Consider the following 22,720-nt stretch of genomic DNA (forward strand, 5'->3'; position numbering starts at 1 on the left):
TTAAATCGCAGAATCTTGTAAGGTGCCCCGCCTTTTGGCAGCAGCGGCAGATGGGTTGTCCGTTCTGGTCGTAGCGATCTCTGTTTCTCCCTCTGGTCGGTGGAATTCTTCTCTGTCGTCGCCATGGAACGTCATCTGGACTGGAAGCCAGCTGAATTCTTTCCTTTGGAGACACTTGCATGGCCTGCACGGTTTTGGTTAGTGTAGCCGCTAGTGTTGAGCCACCCCCGTAGTGTTCGAGTTCGGTTCGTCGAACACCCGTATGTTCGCCGAACTGTTCGTCGAACTGTTTGTCGAACACCGTTAAAACCAATGGCAGGCAAACAAAAACACATAGAAACACATAGAAAACACATAGAAAACACTTCAAATGTGTCCAAAAGCTGACAAACCGCTCAGAAGACACAATTAACACATGGAAAAGTGACAAGTACATATAGTCATGCGAAAAGAAAAGAGGTGGAGGAGTAAAAGGAGGGGAAGACACAGATATAGGCATGTCATGCCCTTCTAAAATCAAGAAAGGCTGGAGTAAAAATCTAAAATCAGCCTACCAACACCAAGACGTCGTGACAAGAAAATTAAAAAAAGAAATATCTTTAGGTAGAATGGCGGTTCCATTCAGAACACTTTCCTTACAAGACGTAGTGGTATCCCCGTTGTGAGTTGTGCCAAAAACGGAACCCAATACATTCGGACTAATCCACCATTTGTCATATCCAAGGGGCAGGTCCGTAAACGACAACATCGACACGGAATCAAGTACAGTAGTATATACTGTACATCCTTTGACAAGGCAATCAGGCGGATCAAGAAGTTGGGAAGGGTCACCCTAATGGCCAAAACAGACATTGATGCGGCATTCCAGTTACTTACTACCTGTGCCTCCGAATAGTGTCCACTTATTGGGCTGCTTCTGGGATGGAGCATAAGGGAGTACAGTGGAAGGCCGACCTGAGCTCCCCCATGTTCCTGCTGGGCGGGGAACAGCCCTGGGAAGAAAAGTCGCTTGCGCATCCCTTTGAGGTTACGGGCGCGAGCAGGCAGAGGGACTACGCTGGAGTGCGAAGCCGACAAGGCCAGTCCGTTCCTGCCCGTGCAACCTCCATGTCGCCGGGTTTGTGCCAGAGCCACGGTGGACCCTGACGGCCAGCCCCCCTCTCCCAATACTGGTGCCTGTCCGCTGGTGGGGGAAGAGTAACATCTGCAGAAGAAAGACCATCTTCCAGCCAAACTAAGATGTCTACTTCTTTTCGTGGACAATGTGATACGATCCCTTTCTTACGGACACGCCCAACGCTACAAATTCCAGATGAGGCACAAAAACAGCAGGTGCTTCAACGGATATCAAGTGCTCCTTCAAGTGGGCTCTCCTCCACCTCAACTTCAACATCACAAATACTCCAGTCCTCAGAGGTGTCACCCCAATCGCACTTGCTTCCTCACAGCTCCCAAGTCTCCAGCTGCCTGTCTGAGTATGGGGTTACACAGATGGTTGAGTCTGCACAGCTGTTTACTCATACTATAGCCTGGGAAACGGAGGTCTGCTCCAGAGCTTCTGTTAATCCAGATGAGGAAATGATCTGATGCCCAGAATCTTTATGAGTCGGATCCAGGACCAGATGAAGAAGGTTCTGAGCATAATGTAGACCCTCGTTCCCAAACTGTAACTCCTGTTGGTGGAGACAATGATGAAGACGATGATGAGACTCAAATACCTGATTGGAGCGACAACTTGACTTTTTGGCCAGGGCAGGAAGAAGTTGGAGGATGACGGGTGTGAGAACACACATTGTGATGATGACGAGGTTGGAGATCCCACTTACTGTCAACCCACAGTCAGCCAGTTGATGAGGTCAGCAGAGGAGGTGGAGGAGGATGTGACCATCCCAGGGGATGGGGATGACTCGGTACCCGGGCCTTTGCCTGTCCTTGGGGATGTCGCGGTGGTCGGCTCCCAGGCCCGTACCCTGGGGTCACTCTTTAAAAGAGTGGATAATTGTTAATTTTATAAGAGTTTGTGACGCCACCTGTGGTATCTGGTGAGAAGCACCAGCTCTGCAGCAGTCCACTGAGGCCGGTGATAAGGCAGCTCGATGGTATAGCTCCCCACAGGTGGAGCTAGGTCTCTGGGCAGCGTATGCAGGGGGAATGCAGGACAGGCGAGACCCAGCTGGGTCAGAGCAAGAACGGGAACAGACACGGTAGTCACTTCAGTACCTTTTACTGGTGGAAATTCAGGCACATCCTGGAGCACTGTAGGGTGAAAGGTGCATATCAGGATCCTCCCCAATGAGCGGGTGTAGGGCCTCCTGTTTCTTGCCTCTGCATAGTAAGTTTCTGACCTGCCTGGAGCTAGGCCTAACTTTGTCTCTGTTAGGTGTCAGTCTGGTGCTGGATTCGACATGGGTCCAGGACCTTCTGTGGTTTCTCATTTCTGTTCAGCCAGGGCTGATGCTGCTCAGCATCGCCATCAGCCTCAACGCCTAGCTGGTCCGCGAGCACTGTTTATCTCCCAGGTAGTTGTGCCTAGCAATGATAAGCCTGGGTTGCAGAGGGAGACAGGGCTTGTGGAATCTAAGTCCAGGATTTGCCGCACTGAGCATGTCCGTGACCTGGCGGATCATGATTGGTGGGTTAATCAGTGAATATGAATAGCGGTACCAGAGCGCCAATAACAGGGCAAAAATATTAAAAGGACTGATTTATTAATACACACACAACGCGTTTCGGTGGACACAGCCACCTTCATCAGGTGTGACAAGCAGCAAACAATTGATCCTTATATACATTTGACTAGGTATACAATTACTTAAAAGGGGCGGGGCCAGATACAGAGTAATACCTCTATATTAACCCCTTGTGTTCATATATGCTCAATAGAGTAAAAAGGATTGTTATAAAATAATGCCTAATGAAGCATATAGGGTTCTTATAAAAAGGATTCGCTGTAAAAAAAAAAAACAACTTGTGAATCCTATAATCTTAATACTTCATAGGATATATTGTCATCTACCACCCTATATTTTAGATTATATAAAAAAATAATAATAATAATTTTTACATACAACATAAAACAATGCATAAATATAAAGTATAAAATTACAATCAGTTTCTATCATTATAATTAGGAAAAGTAGACGAAGAAAGGAAAGAGAAAAAAAAAAAAAAAAAAAAAGAGAAAAAAAAAAAAAATTCCAAAAAAAAAAATCCCCAAAAAAAAAAAAAAAAAAAAATAAAAAAAAAAAAAAAATAAAAAAATTTTGGCACCCACCTGACCCGGTGACCTGAACCGCCTGATTGGTCCACGGATAACGTCACCAATGGCGCGTCGGTGGGCCAGGCTTAGTCTTTAAAAGGCCCGCCCACAAACATGGCGGCGCGCTCTGATCATTTGAGCAAGTGATGCCGTTGTGTGGACAACTCTGTTCCACGTGCTCCCTAGCTGTCCACTCCGTGACCTGCCGATGCCAGAGTTCGCTCGGCTAATTAGCACAGGTCGCTTAGGCAGGTTAGCTCCATAGAGGCAGGTTAGCTCTATAGAGGCAGGTAGCTTCGTCTAGCAGCCTGGCTCAGCCAAAGGGGTCGCCTATCACCCCGAGCAGCCTGCAGACGTCCTTTGCACAGCTAACGCCTGTTCGCCACGTGGAGTTGAACCCTTCAGTCCGGTAGCACGCCGGCTGGGGGCACGTGTACCCTTTGGCGTAGTCACACACGCATCCTAGCGCCGCCACTGTAGTCCCTGTGCTGTAACAGGACTACAGATAGTTTTTCTCTGCCTATCTCTCGGGCAGCTAACGGAGATAGTGCGAATTGCTATACCCGTTCCAGTGTGCAGAAACACGGAAGGGTTTTACATTTAAGTTGTCGCTTTCCTTTCCACCCGGAAAGTGTTTGGCAGCAGTCCTCCAGGCTGCATTGCGGACCCCGGGATCGGTTGCGTTCCATTAAATTAAAGTTGTTTGCAACCGCCCTCCTAACAGTCTCTGTCCTGCGCTGGCTGACCTGGTGGTAGAGCCTTGTCTTGGAGTTCACGCTCCCAGTATGCGGGGCCTAAGGGTCTCCTGGCTCTGTTACGTATCAGCACCTTAGCGATCCTGGGACTTGTAGCTCTCCAGGGATTCCGGCTATGCCTTACTGGGTCATAGAGATCCCGGTAAGCTCGGATCCGGTGTCTGATAAACGCTTCAGGGTGAGCTAGTTAAGCTCCTCTGCCCCCTATGTAGTAACTCTCCACTCGCCTTCGGCCTACTTGGGCCCTCACTAGGCTATACACACTAACGGCAGCTTGCCGCGCTTCACCGATCTTATGGCGCCGGCACACCTTAAGCTCTAACTGGGCTCCCTGAATCTAGCTAGCAGGAGCCTCGTGCTCCACTGCTGAACTATTAACTGAGTTCTCTAGACTAGACTGAGCTCCACTGCAGACTGACCTCTCTTAGGCTTCTCTACTGCAGGAACTCTTCAGAGGAACTGAACTGCCTAGCTCCACCTTCCCTATTTATATCCCTAACGGGCTCCCTCTGCTGGTCTGAGGTGGAAGGTGGAGATGTGTGAATGTTTATGGGGGCCTCTTGTGGGGGATTCCATCAATGCACTCTTTTAGGATCTGTGATACCAAGCGCAGCTGGGCGTCACAGATGCTATTGACGACGAGGTTAGGTTACACCTTACTGGACAGAGACGTAGTACTGGAAGCACGTCAACAACTGCATCCTCAACCACAACTCTGCCTCTGACCACAAGTCGTAGTGGCTTTTCAGGTCGCATGGGCTCTAAGCCTTGCATAGCCTGGGCATTTTTTCAGATCGATAAGGATGACCCAACTCGTGTTATCAGTAATATTTGTCACCCAAAGCTAAGTAGAGGCCAAAAAATCCATAGTTTGAGTACTTCATGCATGAACCGTCGCATGGATATGAAGCATAAGTTGCAGTGGGAAGCTCACTGTGCTACAATGCGGCCTAGCGGGCCGGGCCAACCAACGTCTGCCCCATCTTGTGCATCCGCGGCCTCTTCATCCTCTGTGACTGGGGGGACAGCAGTCACACATGTTTTTGGACGCAGACCTGCCACCTCTTTACCCGCAACAGCCAGTGTGATTGGCAGGTCATCATTTCATTTGGAAGTGGAAACACCAGCTGGTGTTGAGCGCTCTCCAACATCGAGAGCACCACCTTTGGATCAATGCAACCTAACTTTTCCGCCTGCATCTTCCTCACAGACTAGCAGTTTGCCGGGGACACCCTACTCAACCCCGTCTAAGCACAACAGCCAGCCCTCGGTCCCTCAGATGTGGACAAGTAAAAGACCATTTCCTCCTAGCCATGAGAAAGCTAAGAGGTTGAATTTCACCATCTGCAAGCTCTTGGCTACAGAAATGCTGCCTTTCTGCCTGGTGGACACAGAGGATTTTCGAGACCTTATGTCCGTCGCAGTGCCCCAGTACCAGATGCCCAGTCGGCACTACTTCTCAAAGAAAGGTGTGCCTGCGCTACACCAGCATGTCGCACACAACATCACCGCTTCTTTGAGAAACTCTGTGTGTGACAGGGTGCATTTCACCACAGACACTTGGATGAGTAGGCATGGACAGGGGCGTTACATGTCGCTGACTGGGCACTGGGTAACTATGGGGACAGCAGGACAAGGGGCTGCTGTCCAAGTCTTGCCGTCCCCACGAGTTGTACGTCAATCCTCTTTAACTAGAAGTTCCTCCACTGCTTCTGCCTCCTCAACCTCCTCTCGGTCCTCCACCTGCACCCAAAGCCTGTCTGGTCATGCCACCCGCTTTCTAACTGCACAGAAGGAATCCTGCACACCTCCTTACTATGCTGGCAGCAGGGCTCAACGGCATCAGGCGGTGTTTACTTTGAAATGTCTGGGAAATGTGAGTCACACAGCTGAGGAGTTGTGGTCAGCTCTGGAGACCCAGTTTCATGAATGGTTGTCTCCACTGGACCTGCAACCAGGGAAGGCCGTGTGCGACAATGCTGCAAACCTGGGTGCGGCCCTTCGCCGGGGCAATGTCACACACGTGCCTTGTATGTCTCACGTGTTGAACCTGGTTGTCCAGCAATTTTTAGCCCACTATCCCGGACTAGATGGCCTTCTGCAGAGGGCATGGTCACTGTGTGCTCACTTCCGCCGTTCGCATCCCGCAGCTCAACGACTTACATCTCTACAGAAGTCGTTGGGCCTGCCAGTTCACCGGCTAAAATGCGATGTACCGACACGGTGGAATTCAACTCTGCACATGTTGCAGCGACTGTGGCAGCACCGACAAGCCCTGGTGCAATACGTTCTGACGTATAGCCTGGGCCAACGAGATCCAGAGGTGGGGCAAATCACGCTGCAGGAGTGGTCTCAGATCAGGGACCTATGAAGTTGACGCGCCCCCTGGGCCGTGGGGTACCCGGACCCGGGCCGGTAGACGCTGGGGGTTGTAGTCACTGTGGCGGTGACCCGGTCCGTGACCCAGGGCGGTCAATCCAAGGATAATTTGTATATATGGGTTTTATAATGTCCGACTACGCCACCTGTGGAGTGCGGCCAAAGGGGCCGCCGCTGCGGAACAGTCCTCTGAAGCTGGTGGTTTTGCAGCAATGGTATTATTACTCCCCACAGGAAGAGTGCAGCTTCAGGGCAGTGTGAGTGGATGATGGTGGTTGTAGTGCAGGGAGTCAGTAATGAACACAGAGTCCGTGTGATGCAGTCCCAAGATCTTTACTCACAGTTGTTGCAGTCCAGATTACAGGTACCAGAGCAATCTCCCCCGTCGCGCTGTGCGTACTCAGTGAGGGGCTCAGTCCACCCCCAGATAGCTCCGGAGTACTTAGCAGGACCCCCTTCTGTGTGTCCTTTCTCTGGCCTTCTCCCTGCACCTCACACCCAGTGACACTTCTATCCGGTATCCTCGGGTCTTGGCGGGCGACGTGTGTTCCGTCCCCTGGGTCCTATGTGGCTACCTTCTTAGTGAGACTGGTGTGGACTTTTGCCTGCAGTACATGAAATGCTGCAGCCTCCGGTTTCTAGTTGAGCCTTGCTGTTTCTCCGCTAGTTGAGGGACCGGTTCCCCTTATCTGGCCTGACCCCTCTACCTCCTGGTAGCAGCAGGCGTACGGGTGGCCTTCTGCACGGCCCGTACTCCTAGGTTCCCTTCGGTTCCTGGAGCCTTCCTGCTCCCACTCCTCTCTTCTCTCCTTCAGTCCTGGGCCTCCCAGGCTAGGCCCGCCTCCGGAGCAGAGCTCATGCAGAGCCTCTGCTCCTGTCACTTCTCCTCCTCTTACTGGCTTGCTCTTTCTAAGATGGCTTCCTATTTATACTCTCCCTGTCATGTGCTCCCCTAAGCTGCTTTCTCCACCCACACCCACTACATAGGACCCTCCCGCCAGCTAGGGACCTGGGACTGTGCTCTCCCTTAGGAGCAATCTCGCCCTACCCCCACTGCGGGTATGTGTTGGATGCAGGTGTTAGGGTCCCGAGCCATACTCCTTCCTTACCTGAGGGTGAGATACCACACCTCTGGGTGAGATCAAGTACCTCTGTGGCGACTGAACCCTCAGGGGCGCCACACACCCTTCTGCACAGTTTTGAAATGGCGACGAAGATGTTTAGTGCTGACTATGCCATTATCAGCATGACTATTCCGGTGATCTACATGCTGGAGCACACGTTAAACTTCAGAGTCAGGTGGTGGGACAAGAGGAGGTGGAGGAAGTAGAGGAGGAGTCGTATGCGGAAGGGATAACATCTCCAAGGTCCAGACGGTCGGCAGCAGCAAGGCGGCAGGCATGGGAGGGTGGGGGAGAGGGATTAACCAGGGTGCATGGTAGCAGCCAAACTGTTGAGGAAGGTGCAGTAGCCGAGGAAGAAGTGGAGGACGAACTGGCGATGGGCATGTAAGACTCATCAGATGAGGGAGACCTTGATCACATTTCTGTTGTGTGAGGTTGGGGGGAGAGGGCAGAGGAAGGAAGCATGATTCTTACCTCGCTACCAACACAACAAGGACTTGGTCCTCCTGGATGCGCAAGACACATGAGTGCCTTCTTGCTGCACTACCTGCAACATGACCCTTGGATTGTCAGAATTCGAAGTAATTCCGACTCTTAGATCCCCGGTACAAAAGTAAATTTGCTAAAATAATTCCTGACATAGAAAGGGATTCACGCATGCAGGAGTATCAGCAGAGGCAGTTACAGAATCTTACATGTGCTTTTCCACAAAACACCAGTGGTGCACGTAGTGAATCTCATAGTTCTAACTTGCAAACCTTGGGACTGTCGAGTCTTCATCACTCAAACAGTAACAGTAACACAGTATCTGCTGGTAACAGCAATTTTGTGGAATAGTTTCACCACTTTTTTAGACCATCCTTTGCAAGGCCACAGGAGACAAGAAGTCTGACACATTGTAAACGCCTAGAGAGGATGGTACAGGAGTATCTCCAAGTGAACATCGAAGCCATGACTGTGTCACTGGACCCTTGCTCATTTTGGGATTCTAATATGGAAAAATGTCCGGAGCTCGCCACTCACGCCTTGGAGATCTTGTCATGCCCTGCAGCCAGCGTTCTCTCTGAATGTGTGTTCAGCGCTGCTGGTGGTGTGCTGACAGATAAGCGCACGCGTCTGTCCACTGAGAATGTAGACAGACTCACGTTCATAAAGATTAACAAATCATGGATCCGCAAGGACTTTTCTACCCCTGTGTCATCCTGGGGAGACTAAAAGCTTGAGGATTTGGTAAAATCACCTCACCAACCGTTTTAAGCAACTCTGGGGCAATTGATGCCAATTAAGTGGTGTCTGTGCCACAATTTTTTGAAAAAATGGAGACTCTTTTTGGAGTCCCCTTGCTGTGTTTTATGTGACGTTGGCATCATCAATTCCAGGTGGGTTGGGTCGCCCCCCCCCTTTAACTGTAAGAAACTACATACACTATGGCTTGGGGTAACACAGATGGTTGAGTCTGAAGAGCTGTTTACTCAGAGGTCTGCTCCAAAGCTTCAGTGTCTGCTAGTCAGCGTAGAATTTTTAACTGCATCTAACCTAGGCAATACTTTGGGCGTAGTAGCCCAGCTGCGAAGCAAGCTGCACCGCCTGTGTATCTAATAAGAATTTTTAAATGCATCTAGCCTAGGCAGACTGTGGGGACCCCCAACCAAACCAAGACGCTCAGCCCCCCTACCGCCCCCCTTTCCTTGACAATACAATAATGTAACTCTTACAACTGGATGGGTGAGGATCGGTCACAGCTTTATTAACTCTTTATACTCATTCCATTAGAAAGGCATTTTATTTCTAAAATAATTCAGCTTGTTGCAGCATGCCCTGGGTCTCCACACCGGCAAGTTGGCCAACAAGTGTAACTCTCCAACATGTCCTTTCTATTTCCAGGCCACGGAGGATCCTGCGTACTCGTATGCAGGACTCTGACCCCCATCCATCACTCTTAACGCTTGTTCCACTTTGTCCTGGAGTCCTGACAGGAATATGTCCAGTCCAATATCCATTAAGTGAACACCGTCGGGCCGTATGAGGCCTGCTTTATCTCCTTCCAGTTGTCGGTGTTCTATCACTACACCGCCTCTGTCTCTTCTAAATTTTGCCATCCGAATATTTATTACCCGCCTTGTCCGTTCGATGGCCCTGATGTCTCGCGCACCTTGCCATACCGCTATCGGCACAATCTCTGGCCATACTATAGTTAGTTTTGTGAAAAATTCTCTAAAGCGCTCAGTGTCTAGTTTCATTATTGCCATTAGTTATGCGCTCTTGTGATGACCTAGGTCGTTTCCCCCGGCCTGTATAACTAAGATGACCAGACCTCTTGCCTCTCTCCCTACCTTGATTACCTCCATTAGTACCTGTGGCCATTGCAGGCCTCTAATACCTCTCCAGTTGAAATATGTGTTATGAAACTCTAATTTCCTCCCGCCTGGGCGGACTTTCGCCCTTTTTTCTGCCCAATATATATATACGAGTGGCCTATCACCCACACTGTTGGCTTAGCGTCACCTGTAAAAGAAACAAACCACGTTAGGATAACAAGTCCGGTCTTATGTATCTCGCCAAACACGTGGATCGCCATCTCCCTATCCTCTGAACTTCCGTTTCTGACAGTCCTGCTCTTGCTGCTTCCGTGGCCGCGCCTATGCGTAATGAGTGTGTCCCATAATCTTTGGGGTGGTTCCCTGCCGATGTTAAGCATTTATTAAATATAGCTTGGAACTGGTATCTTGATAATGGCATTCCATCAATGTGTGATAGGAAGAAATTACTTTGTGATCTGATGGTTATATATGTTTTTACTATTGTTACCTGACTCAGTGTACCATTTGTGGGTTGTAGAAGTACCCAAGTGCCCCTGCCCGCTAGGAACCGTTTTCGATTGGCGTATGCGTAGACGTATTGCATTATTGGCTATGACTACGTCCTGGTGTAATAAGCCTCCACTGGTGGTAATTTTGGATTGAGGGACTAATTCGCTTATGCATAGCGCCCCGAAGAAGGCGATCGCAAATGCAGTAGACAGTAGTGTTGCTTCAAATTGTGAGTGTCATGTTAATGGTGTTAGGGATATGATGTGAGAAATCAGTTTTAGTGACACGGGACAGGACGTCTACACTCCTGACTTAGCTGACCCCTTTTCCACCCTTTTATGGATTGTCTGATGATGAATCTCTTTGTCACATCTCCCCAATTCAGTAGTTGGAAGTGAAATGCTACTCTGGTCAGACACCGCTGCGCTGATGCCCCTGATATGGGTGACTTGTAATCTGGCTTGTTCACATTGGTCAACCTGTCTGCCTGCTACTAGTCGTGTCCACTCTTCCCATGCCTTACCGTATGCTTGCCACGTTGACGGGGCAAATGACGCTCTGATTAATGGCATCAACTATTCGCCACTAGATCCCATAGGGAGGGTGGGCAACTGTTGCCCGGTGGGTGGGCGTTGGGGAGGAGCTCTGTGAAAATCTGCCAACTGAATTGTGATAAAGCGTTAGCAGCAGCTTTAGACCCCTCAGCATCGTGGCTAGCACGGACCCATACATTGTGTTTTAGGCACAGGAATGCTAGCCAGCGTAGTAGGCCTAGCACTGGGAGAGACGATGATGCCATCTTATTAATGCAGTGCGCTAGGCTGGTGTTTTTTGTTATGAAGCGTATATTTTTGTTAGCCAGGCGCGCGCCCCATATTTCTATTGCTACCACTATTGGGAAGAAAAATTATTTTCCGGGCTAGATGCAGCTAAAAATTATTATTAATTTCAAAGCTGGTGGAGCTTGGTATAGATGGCCTAATACAATGAGTACCACACACGGCTACTATGCCCAAAATTATTTTCCAGGCAAGATGCAGCTAAAAATTATTTCTAATTTGAAAGCAGGTGGAGCTTAGTATAGATGGCCTAATAGAATGAGTACCACACACTGCTAATATGCCCAAAATTATTTTCCAGACAAGATGCAGCTAAAAATTATTTGTAATTTGCAAGGTGGTGGAGCTTAGTGTAGTTGGCCTAATAGAATGAGTACCACACACTGCTACTATGCCCAAAATTATTTTCCAGACAAGATGCAGCTAAAAATTATTTGTAATTTGCAAGCTGGTGGAGCTTAGTATAGATGGCCTAATAGAATGAGTACCACACACTGCTACTATGCTCAAAATTATTTTCCAGACAAGATGCAGCTAAAAATTATTTGTAATTTGCAAGCTGGTGGAGCTTAGTATAGATGGCCTAATAGATTGAGTACCACACACTGCTAATATGCCCAAAATTATTTTCCAGACAAGATGCAGCTAAAAATTATTTGTAATTTGCAAGCTGGTGGAGCTTAGTATAGATCACCTAACAGAATGAGTACCACACACTGCTACTATGCCCAAAATTATTTTCCAGACAAGATGCAGCTAAAAATTATTTGTAATTTGCAAGCTGGTTGAGCATAGTATAGATGGCCTAATAGAATGAGTACCACACACTGCTACTATGCCCAAAATTATTTTCCAGACAAGATGCAGCTAAAAATTATTTGTAATTTGCAAGCTGGTGGAGCTTAGTATAGATGACCTAATAGAATGAGTACCACACACTGCTACTATGCCCAAAATTATTTTCCAGACAAGATGCAGCTAAAAATTATTTGTAATTTGAAAGCTGGTGGAGCTTAGTATAGATGGCCTAACAGAATGAGTACAACACACTGCTACTATGCCCAAAATTATTTTCCAGACAAGATGCAGCTAAAAATTATTTGTAATTTGCAAGCTGGTTTAGCTTAGTATAGATAGCCTAATAGAATGAGTACCACACACTGCTACTATGCCCAAAATTATTTTCCAGACAAGATGCAGCTAAAAATTATTTGTAATTTGCAAGCTGGTGGAGCTTAGTATAGATGACTTAATAGAATGAGTACCACACACTGCTACTATGCCCAAAATTATTTTCCAGACAAGATGCAGCTAAAAATTATTTGTAATTTGAAAGCTGGTGGAGCTTAGTATAGATGGCATAACAGAATGAGTACCACACACTGCTACTATGCCCAAAATTATTTTCCAGACAAGATGCAGCTAAAAATTATTTGTAATTTGCAAGCTGGTTTAGCTTAGTATAGATAGCCTAATAGAATGAGTACCACACACTGCTACTATGCCCAAAATTATTTTCCAGGCAAGATGCAGCTAAAAATTATTTGTAATTTGCAAGCTGGTGGAGCTTAGTATAGATGACCTAATAGAATGAGTACCACACACTGCTACTATGCCCAAAATTATTTTCCAGACAAGATGCAGCTAAAAATTATTTGTAATTTGCAAGCTGGTGGAGCTTAGTATAGATGGCCTAATAGAATGAGTACCACACACTGCTAATATGCCCAAAATTATTTTCCAGACAAGATGCAGCTAAAAATTATTTGTAATTTGCAAGCTGGTGGAGATTAGTATAGATGGACTAAGAATAAGTCCCACACACTGCTACAAGCCCAAAATTATTTTCAGAGCTAGATGCAGATACAAATTATTTGTAATTTGCAAGCTGGTGGAGCTTAGTATTGATGGACTAAGAGTAAGTCCCACACACTGCTACAAGCCCAAAATTATTTTCCGAGCTAGATGCAGCTAAAAATTATTTGAAATTTGCAAGCTGGTGGAGCTTAGTATAGATCACCTAACAGAATGAGTACCACACACTGCTACTATGCCCAAAATTATTTTCCAGACAAGATGCAGCTAAAAATTGTTTGTAATTTGCAAGCTGGTGAAGCTTAGTATAGATGACCTAATAGAATGAGTACCACACACTGCTACTATGCCCAAAATTATTTTCCAGGCAAGATGCAGATAAAAATTATTTGTAATTTGAAAGCTGGTGGAGCTTAGTATAGATGGCCTAACAGAATGAGTACCACACACTGCTACTATGCCCAAAATTATTTTCCAGACAAGATGCAGCTAAAAATTATTTGTAATTTGCAAGCTGGTGGAGCTTAGTATAGATGGCCTAATAGAATGAGTACCACACACTGCTAATATGCCCAAAATTATTTTCCAGACAAGATGCAGCTAAAAATTATTTGTAATTTGCAAGCTGGTGGAGATTAGTATAGATGGACTAAGAATAAGTCCCACACACTGCTACAAGCCCAAAATTATTTTCAGAGCTAGATGCAGATACAAATTATTTGTAATTTGCAAGCTGGTGGAGCTTAGTATTGATGGACTAAGAATAAGTCCCACACACTGCTACAACCCCAAAATTATTTTCTGAGCTAGATGCAGCTAAAAATTATTTGTAATTTGCAAGCTGGTGGAGCTTAGTATAGATGGACTAAGAATAAGTCCCACACACTGCTAGAAGCCCAAAATTATTTTCCGAGCTAGATGCAGCTAAAAATTATTTGTAATTTGCAAGCTGGTGGAGCTTAGTATAGATGGACTAAGAATAAGTCCCCCACACTGCTACAAGCCCAAAATTATTTTCCGAGCTAGATGCAGCTAAAACTTATTTGTAATTTGCAAGCTGGTGGAGCTTAGTATAGATGGACTAAGAATAAGTCCCACACACGGCTACAAGCCCAAAATTATTTTCCGAGCTAGATGCAGCTAAAAATTATTTGTAATTTGCAAGCTGGTGGAGCTTAGTATAGATGGCCTAATAGAATGATGCTATGCCCAAAAGGTTTTATTTGGCTAGGTGTAGTGAAAAAATTGTATTCTATACACAGGTGGTGTAGTTTGCAACACAGATACACTACTCCACTGACTAACACACACTGCAAGAGGCCAAAAAGGATTTGCTTAGCTAGATTTAGCCAAATGCTGTGAAAAACACTTACACAGCACTGCCACAGACCTGCCTGGCAAAAAGTCCTAGGAAATGCTGTAACTTAGTCCTCAAAAAGACTGCAATCACAACTATTCCCTACTCCCAAGCTATCTGTATATTTCTGAGAAAATTGGCTTGAAATTAACACTGAAAGTATAGCGCACACAGCTACAGCGGTGCCGTCTAACACGCAGCTGCAGCAGTGAGAAAATGGTGGCGACGGGGAAAATGGCTGGGTCTTATAGGGCAAGGACATGGGACATACACAGCCAATGACACATGCCCTTGCTTGTGTGAAAAAAAGCAGTTTGCTCCGTGTGTTCGCTGCTGATAGGCTGACAGATTGCACCTCCCCACTGTAAATGCGGGAAAGAGAAAAAAAAATGGAGATCTTCATTATTTATGCAGAGCTCCATCCCCTGCCCCCCCCCCACCCCGCTGTACACTCAAACTGCGTATTAACATTGATTATCAGCATTACTGTGAAAAAATCCAGTTATGATTTTGGTGCACGAACAGCTATCGAACATAACCTCGAACAGCTGGATTTTTTTCAAATCGTTCGTGTTCGCCGAACGTCTCGAACACCGCTCAAAACAGCTCGAATTTGAGATTGGCGAACAGTTCGAGTCGAACACTGCTCATCTCTAGTAGCCACACTTTTGGTCAGCTCTTGGACCTGAAGGTGTAGGTCTGCAGACGGGTCATTATCTAGGACTTGTGTGTCAGCCTCCATAGGTGCCGGGGAAAAGGACGCCACCTCCTGGTGGTATGTGATAGCTGGGCGCCGGAGGGGTGCAGTGCCACTTGGGGTTGATTCTTGCAGCACCTGGATGGCTCGGTCTTTAACAGTCCAGATCAGGGTTTTGCAGAGCCATTATGCGCAGCTGTGTACGGTGAGCGTTAGACAGGAGCTCCTCGATAAACTGCTCAGTTAGCAATCTGTCCTCATTTCGCACACTGTCGGGTCTACCTGTTTAATGGCCCGCAGCGCCTCCTGCAGTTTTATATCATAGTCCCGTACACTGTCCTGCACCCTTTGTTTGTACCCGTAGAACTTCATTTTAATCTCTGCTGCTGTGCGAGTGTCAAAGGTATCCTTCAACCTGGCCAGAATTTGCTTAACAGTGCTTTTGTCCCTGCCCGGCCAGGACTTCACCTCCCTCTGAGCTGCACCGATTAGCTGGCATATAAGGATGCTGACTTTTTGCTCCTCAGACAGAGGGTACACTGGGAACAAACTGCGCAGTCTCTCCTCAAATTCGCTCAGGGTGCGCGACTCCCCTGAGTACTGGGGCAACCACGCCGCCCCTGGAATATATGGCATGGATAAAAGCATTACTGTGGCAGCGGCCGCGCCCGCAGCTGGATCCTCTCCCAGGTTGGGCATCTTCCTCCCCACTTAGTGAACCTCAGCCAGGTCCTGGGTTTCTGCTGGCATACCAGTATGCTGCTCTGCAAGCATACCACGATGGAGCAGGACATTTTGGATGGAAGAAGCTGGAAGTCCTGCTACGTGAACGGTTCTATTGGGTTGGCATGAGGAAAGCAATCGAGAGGTGGTGTCGAGAATGCGGATCATGTAACCTGAGAAGAAAAGACCGTGACAGCCAGAGGACTCCCCTGCAGCCCATCATCACCAAGCAGCCGCTCGAACTGGTAGCCCTGGACCATGTGAAGCAAACCCCGAGCAGGTCAGGCTATGTCTACGCTCTCACCATCGTAGACCACTACTCTCGGTTCCTGGTAGTAGTGCCAGTCAAGGACCAAACGGCTCAGACAGCAGCCAGAGCTTTCCAACAGCACTTCTGCCACCCGCATGGTTACTCAGAACGTGTGTTAACTGACCAAGGTCCGGCTTCGAAGCGGAGGTATTCCAGGAGTTCTGCAACCTGTACGGCTGCAAGAAGATCAGGACAACGCCTTATCACCCCCAGACCAACGGGATGTGTGAAAAGATGAACCAGGTGGTGATAGACCTACTGAAGACATTGCCCCTGGAGGAATGCAGTCTGTGGCCAGAAAAGTTGCCAGACCTGGTGGACCTCTACAATCATATCCCAGTGAATTCCACCAACTGCACACCTGCTTACCTGATGAGAGCAAGACCTGGTAAGCTGCCCATCGATCTGGATATGGGAGTTCTGACACCAGAGGATGCCTCACCAGATGCAGATTGGGATACTGAGCGGCAACAGCAGTACCGTAAGGTACAGGAAAGCGTTGAAAGAAGTCTGTCCCAAGCAAGAGAAAGGCAAGAGAAGACTTACAATCAACATGCACCTGCTGTTCCCTTGTCACCTGGAGAGCAAGTCCTAAAGAGAAAAAGGCGGCTCCATAAATTGGATGACCAGTGGGAAAAAGAGCCGTACACTATTCTACCATCAAGTCATGATAACACCAAGGTGTACCTCATAAGTAAGGATGGAGGAGAAACGACGGCAACAGTTTCCAGACACCACCTAAAGAAGTGTCCCGAGCAGAGACAGCATGCTGAAGAAGGCTAAGATATCCCTCAACCTGCAGAGAAAGTGGAAGAAATGGTCAGCACAGTACTCGGAGAATTCCCCCGGTCATGGATGCAAGTGAATAATGCCATTGCTGTGCCAGTCCTTACATTTCTCCAACCAGCCCCTCAGGAAGCTGTAGAAGTCCCAGTAGAGTTGGAAGAACCATTGGCCCCGGAGAGAGAAGATTACTAAGCAGCAGACCAGGAGAATCTACCCTCTGCTAGTAGCGAACCTGTCGTGCCCACGGTAAGCCAAAGGATCCGTAGGAAGCTGCCCAACCTACCAGAGACACCTCCAAACACCTGTAGTGAGGTGAACATTGAGCCCACCACACCAGAGGTAAATACAGGGGACCAAGGTAGAACACAGACAGACAGTGTGTTACGTAGGTCTACCAGAATCACCAGAGGTCAGATCCCTGCTCGTTGGAGAATTTAAAGTGTAATGTATAACTTTATTATTGCAAATGTTGTATATGTGTGTATTATGTTCTTCCAGTTACCCGACAGGGTCCAAAAAGACTTTCAGGTTATGGACAATGGATAACCAAAAACTTTACCTTGTAAATAGTTTCACCTGAAAAGTGCCCCTTTTGTGCCAGACCACAGAACAAATACCCATGGAGGTGGCTGAAGTCGTGGTCCAACTTCCGGATTATCAATGCCCTGTAGCCACCCCAGGGCCTCCGTGGAGGGTTTGGGATGGGTCCCTCAAACTACATCTTCAGTGGAATGGACACCTGGTTACGGATGATAACGTGACCTATAAAGACTGTAATGTTTGTAATATTCTAATGTACCTTGTTTATTGTTACCTGTTATTTTTGCAAAATATATTCAGTCCCGGAGTACTGAAATTCACTAGGGGGGAATGTGGCACCCCAGAGGGTCTCGTTGCCACAGTGGTAGTAATACCATGTCAGGGAGCAAAACAGGAGTTTCCTGGTCAGGAACACACAACACGCAACACCTCCTGCCCCAGACCAGAAAGGGGAGGATCCCCATGCCTGCGCTCTGCAGTGTCTATGAAGGATGGCATGCTGGATGGCAGCGCTCAGATGCCATCCAGCCTGTCATCAGAATGCCATCCCAGCGTGGGAGAATTCTCCTGCGCTCACCGAATGCGCAGGAGAATTCTCCCACGTTGTCAGTGACGTGCATGAGGTGAACTGAGTTCATTGGACATGAACTCGGCTCATCTGGATTCCGTCATAGCGAGACACTGAGGAGCTTCACTGAGAAGCTTCTCAGTGTCTGCGGCATGGCAAGCTGGATGGCAGCGTTCTGCTGCGGTCCAGCCTGTCATCTCGATGTAGCAGAGCTGAAGCTGTCCTGGGAGCCATGGAAAGGTAAGGATGAGGTTGGTTTATTATTTTATTTTTATTGCAGGAGATCGTTGGCTTCAGCTGGAATGGGCGTGATGGTAAGTATGGTTTAATTTAGAACATTAAAGAATTGTGTGTTTATTTCAATTAAAGGACTTTATTCTGGGTGTTTGTGGGTTTTTTTTAACTTTGACTATGGGGTTAGTAATAGGGGTGTCTTATAGACGCCTCTCCATTACTAACCTGGGCTTGATGTCAGCTGGCATCATAAGCTGACATCAACCAAAACCATATTACCCCACGGCCACCGCTACAGGGCAGTGGGAAAAGCGAGGCTAAGTGCCAGAATTGGCGCATCCTATGGATGCGCCATTTCTGGGGTGGCTGACGGCTGGTATTTCTAGCCTGGGAGGGGGCCAATATTCATGGCACCCTTCCTGGGCTATTAATATCAGCCCCCAGCTGTCTGCCTAGCCTTTTCTAGCTATTAAAATAGCGGGGAACCTCACGTAATTTTTTTTGGGGGTCCCCCATTTTACTAGCTAGTAAAGGCTAGGTATTCAGCTGGGGGCTGATATTAGTAGCTTGGGAATCTCCGTGGGTATTATCCCCTTCCCAGGCTTCAAACATCTGCCCCAGCCGTCTGCTTAACCTCCGCTAGAGACTAAAATTAAGGGGAACCCCACGCCAATTTTTTTTTTAATAAATCCTTTATTTTAACACTAAATGACAACAACAGTAACCAACACTATCACTGTACTTATTATATATGTGACTGACATGTTTCTATCTATTTAATCTATGTGTGATGCTCTATTCTTTCTGTTCTAAATTGTCGGGTACCAATGATGAATTGCAGACCGGCTTTTTTAAAGAGACAGGTGCATGAAAACACTATTATTTTTTTTTAATAAATCTTTTAACACTAAATGACAAGTACAGTAACCAACACTGTCACTGTAGTTATTATATATGTGACTGACATGTTTCTATCTATCTAATCTATGTGTGATGCTCTATTGTTTCTGTTCTAAATTGTCGGGTACCGGTGAATGCCGCTGATGAATTGCCGCCGGCTATTTTAAAGAGACGGGTGCATGAAAATCGGAGGGCACTAGTGTGTTCCAAGTGCCCTGCTATGGTTTTCATGCACCCTCCTATATACCCGGCCTGCCTGTCTGCCTATATATCCTGCCTGCCTGACATTTAATTGAGCACTGTTCCCATCGATTTGGGCAATATTTGACCTTCTGCAGACCGCCAGGGGGGACCGCCAGAAAAATGCTCGATTTTCTCATAGACTTATATTGGGCTCATTGCTTGGGTCGAGCACCCGAGTATTCCAATGTGCTCGACCCGAGCTTCGAGCACCCGAGCATTTTAGTGCTCGCTCATCACTAATGAACTTTCTTCTTTTATGTCTGACCTGAGAGCCATATTAAGAGAGGAAGTCCACAGTACAGTCACAGACCTAGTCTTCCAGCAAGCTCCTCAGGGTGCGCCCCGTCAGAAAAGACCCTGACAGGAGTTAGAGTCCAGTTCAGAGGAGGAAGAGGTATCGGATTTCTCCAATCCTGATCAGGACAGAGAAGAATCCATCTCAGTTCCCCCAGAGGAGAAGAAAAAATACCTCTTCTCCTGGGAAGATACCGATACACTTTATCTGCAGTGAGGAACATAAGCAAATAGACACTTGCCAACCCTCGTCAGTACAAGATTAGATGTTTGGGGGATTGAGAACCCACATGAACAAGGTACCCCCCCTTCTACCCCCAATGGGATCTATTCGCTACAAGGAAAAATGCAAGGGTGGAAAAATTATTCTCCCTCAACCCAGGAGACAGCCCTATGGGGATAGATGCCTTATCTCAGAAGTGGAACATGGACCTAGCTTATGCTTTCCCTCCTTGGCCCTTAATACTGTTAGTACTAAGGAAAATTCAGGGTGATAATAATCCTACCCTTCTGGCCCAGGAGAAGCTGGTTCCCTTGCTGAGGAAGATGTCCTTGGAAGATCCAATAAACCTTCCAGAGAGGCGAGACTTGCTATTTCAGGGTCCAATATACTGTCAGGAGGGACGTCCTGGAAAGTAGGCATCAGACCTACCGGAAATAGAGTTTCCAGGTGTCCCTCGTGACCCTATTACCGGTAGGTCTAATGCCTACTTTTGTAACCACTGTGACAGTCACTGGTAGTATATGTGAGGGGAGGTATGTGTCACTCAGGATGCTCTCCTGTGTGAACTGAGACCTACTGAATTTCTGCCAGCATGTTTTATGCTGGGGGTTACCTCTTTTAAAGGGTGTAGTTTTATGGGAATGACTTAGATGGAAGGGAAGTCATTCCTCATACCCGCACCTCAGGGTGTGGGTGAGCAAGGTTTAAATGTTCATTCCTGTGTTTTGTTTGTTTTTTTCCTTTTTGTGTTTGGAGAGGCAAGGTCTCTAGACTGGACAGCCATAGCTCAGGACAGAGCTGGAGGCTGGACATAACATGTGTGGGTGAACCACATATATAATATTATATTATAGTTCATATGTTTTGCCAGTAAGGCTGTGATTATTTTTTCTGGAGTTGCAGGGCTTTATTCCATATAAAAAAGCCTGCAGAGAAAACCTGGTTCCTGAGTCTACTTCCGGAAGCGGCCGAGCGAGATGTCCTACCACGCTACTGTGCCGCCCCTGCGGGTCCAGTTGCCACAGAGGTACTGCACCTCACCCAGAGGTGTGGTACCCTACTCCCAGGCAAGGAAGGGACACTACCAGGGACCCACACACCTGCATCCAGCACTACACCACTCCAGACCAGCAGACGGAGCAAGATGCACTTGGTCACGGCTGAGCCCTGTCCCTGGCGGGGGGGGGGGGGGACCAAAGGAGAGGGAACCATGTAGTGGGTGTGGGTGAAGGAAGTAGCAAAGAGGAGCACACTAGCAGAGGGTATAAGAAGAAGGGGAACCTTCTAGAAGGAGTTCAGTCAGGGCAGCTTGTGACAGGTCCAGATAGGAGGGGGCCCAGAGTATGGGGCCCGGTAGAAGGAAGAAGAGACAGAGGGGGTCTCAGGGGCACGGGAGCGCGGACGCTCTCCGTGGGACCCGCATCCACCCGACCGGCGTCGAGTGGAGGGACCAGGCCGCAGAAGGGGACCGGCCCCAGACTAGTGGAGAACAACCAGGCTCAGCTGGCCAACCGGAGGCCGCAGCATTTTCAAGGTGTTGCAGCCGAAATCCACAATTACATCGCCGAAAAGGTGGCCACATAGGGTCCAGGGGACTGAGAGTAAGTCGCCCGACAAGGCCCGAGGCCACTGGCTTGTAACACTAATTGTGAGGCGCAGGGCAGGAGGGCGAGAGCCAGCGCAACGAGACGGCCAGAGAGGCACATAAGAAGGGGCTCCCGACTTAGTGTATCTGAACTAACTGGGAGTTGGCTGGATCCCTTCCTTGGAGAACACAGGACGACGTGGGCGGTTATAATCGGCTGCAGCGGTAACCTGGAACTGCCTAAGAACTGTGAGTAAAGCCTGAAGACTGCACCCCACTGTATCCTTGATTTATTGCTGCGTCACCGGCCCTGCACTACACTGTCCCTGCCAACAACATCTACCTCATCAAGTCTGATATACTGCCCTGGGGCTTAGCTCTGCCCGTGGAGAGCTGCACTATCTCAGCTGCATCACCATCAGCCCGAGTGGATCTGCACCGCAGTGGAGGCCCCATATAGCCGCATACCTCGGGTGGCTTCACAACACTTTTCCCCAAATCTTTATTTCCCCAATTGACTGTTCTTTATTTGACCTCCTTGGGCCACGGACTGGGTCACTGCCACTGTGACTACCCCAATACTACCCCACGACCCAGGGAGCGCGTCCCTAATTTACTACCAAAACCAGGTTTTCAAAAAGAAAAAAACTTCAAAAAATGCAACGTGTGGACGTGGTCTAGGCCTGTGCTTATGTGTCTGGTGTACATACCATGATATGAAAACTGCCTTATGTGTACATGAAGTTGAGTTTGGAACTTGTGCTCCTGTGATTTGCTGGTATTACATTAAAGTAACTCTTGGACTTAATAATTACAGTACTATAACTATATAATGACTATCTTCCTGGAGGTCAACACTACTGGAGAATGGGAGGTGTACCAGAAAGAAGATCTGATGTGTCCAATTTCTCAACTCTCTACTTTTGGAGGTTTGTCATGAGTGGAATTGATGTCTTAAAGGGTCACTATTAAAACTAAAAGGTGTGGTCCACTTCTAACAACTAAGAGATTTGCTAGAAATGTCTCGTATTCAGGCCTCAAATAAGGGAGTCTTGAATCTGTCTCCAGAATGGAGTCCTGCTATGTGAAGTGGTTCCAGAAATGCAGGAGTATGTTTGGAGAGGTAATGGCATGCTCTAATCTGATGCAGTGAATAGAGATTAGGGGTCTCCAGTCTAGATGTGAGTTCCAGAGGTGGGACCCACATGTTAGATACATTCAGAAAATCCTATGAGAAACACGAGTGTTTTGTGAAAATGCCTCGCAACTATCACATGGC

Source organism: Phyllobates terribilis, unplaced genomic scaffold (genome assembly GCF_046119375.1).
Source record: "Phyllobates terribilis strain yellow unplaced genomic scaffold, ASM4611937v1 Scaffold_2__4_contigs__length_985480577, whole genome shotgun sequence".
Classification (NCBI taxonomy): Eukaryota; Metazoa; Chordata; class Amphibia; order Anura; family Dendrobatidae; genus Phyllobates; species Phyllobates terribilis.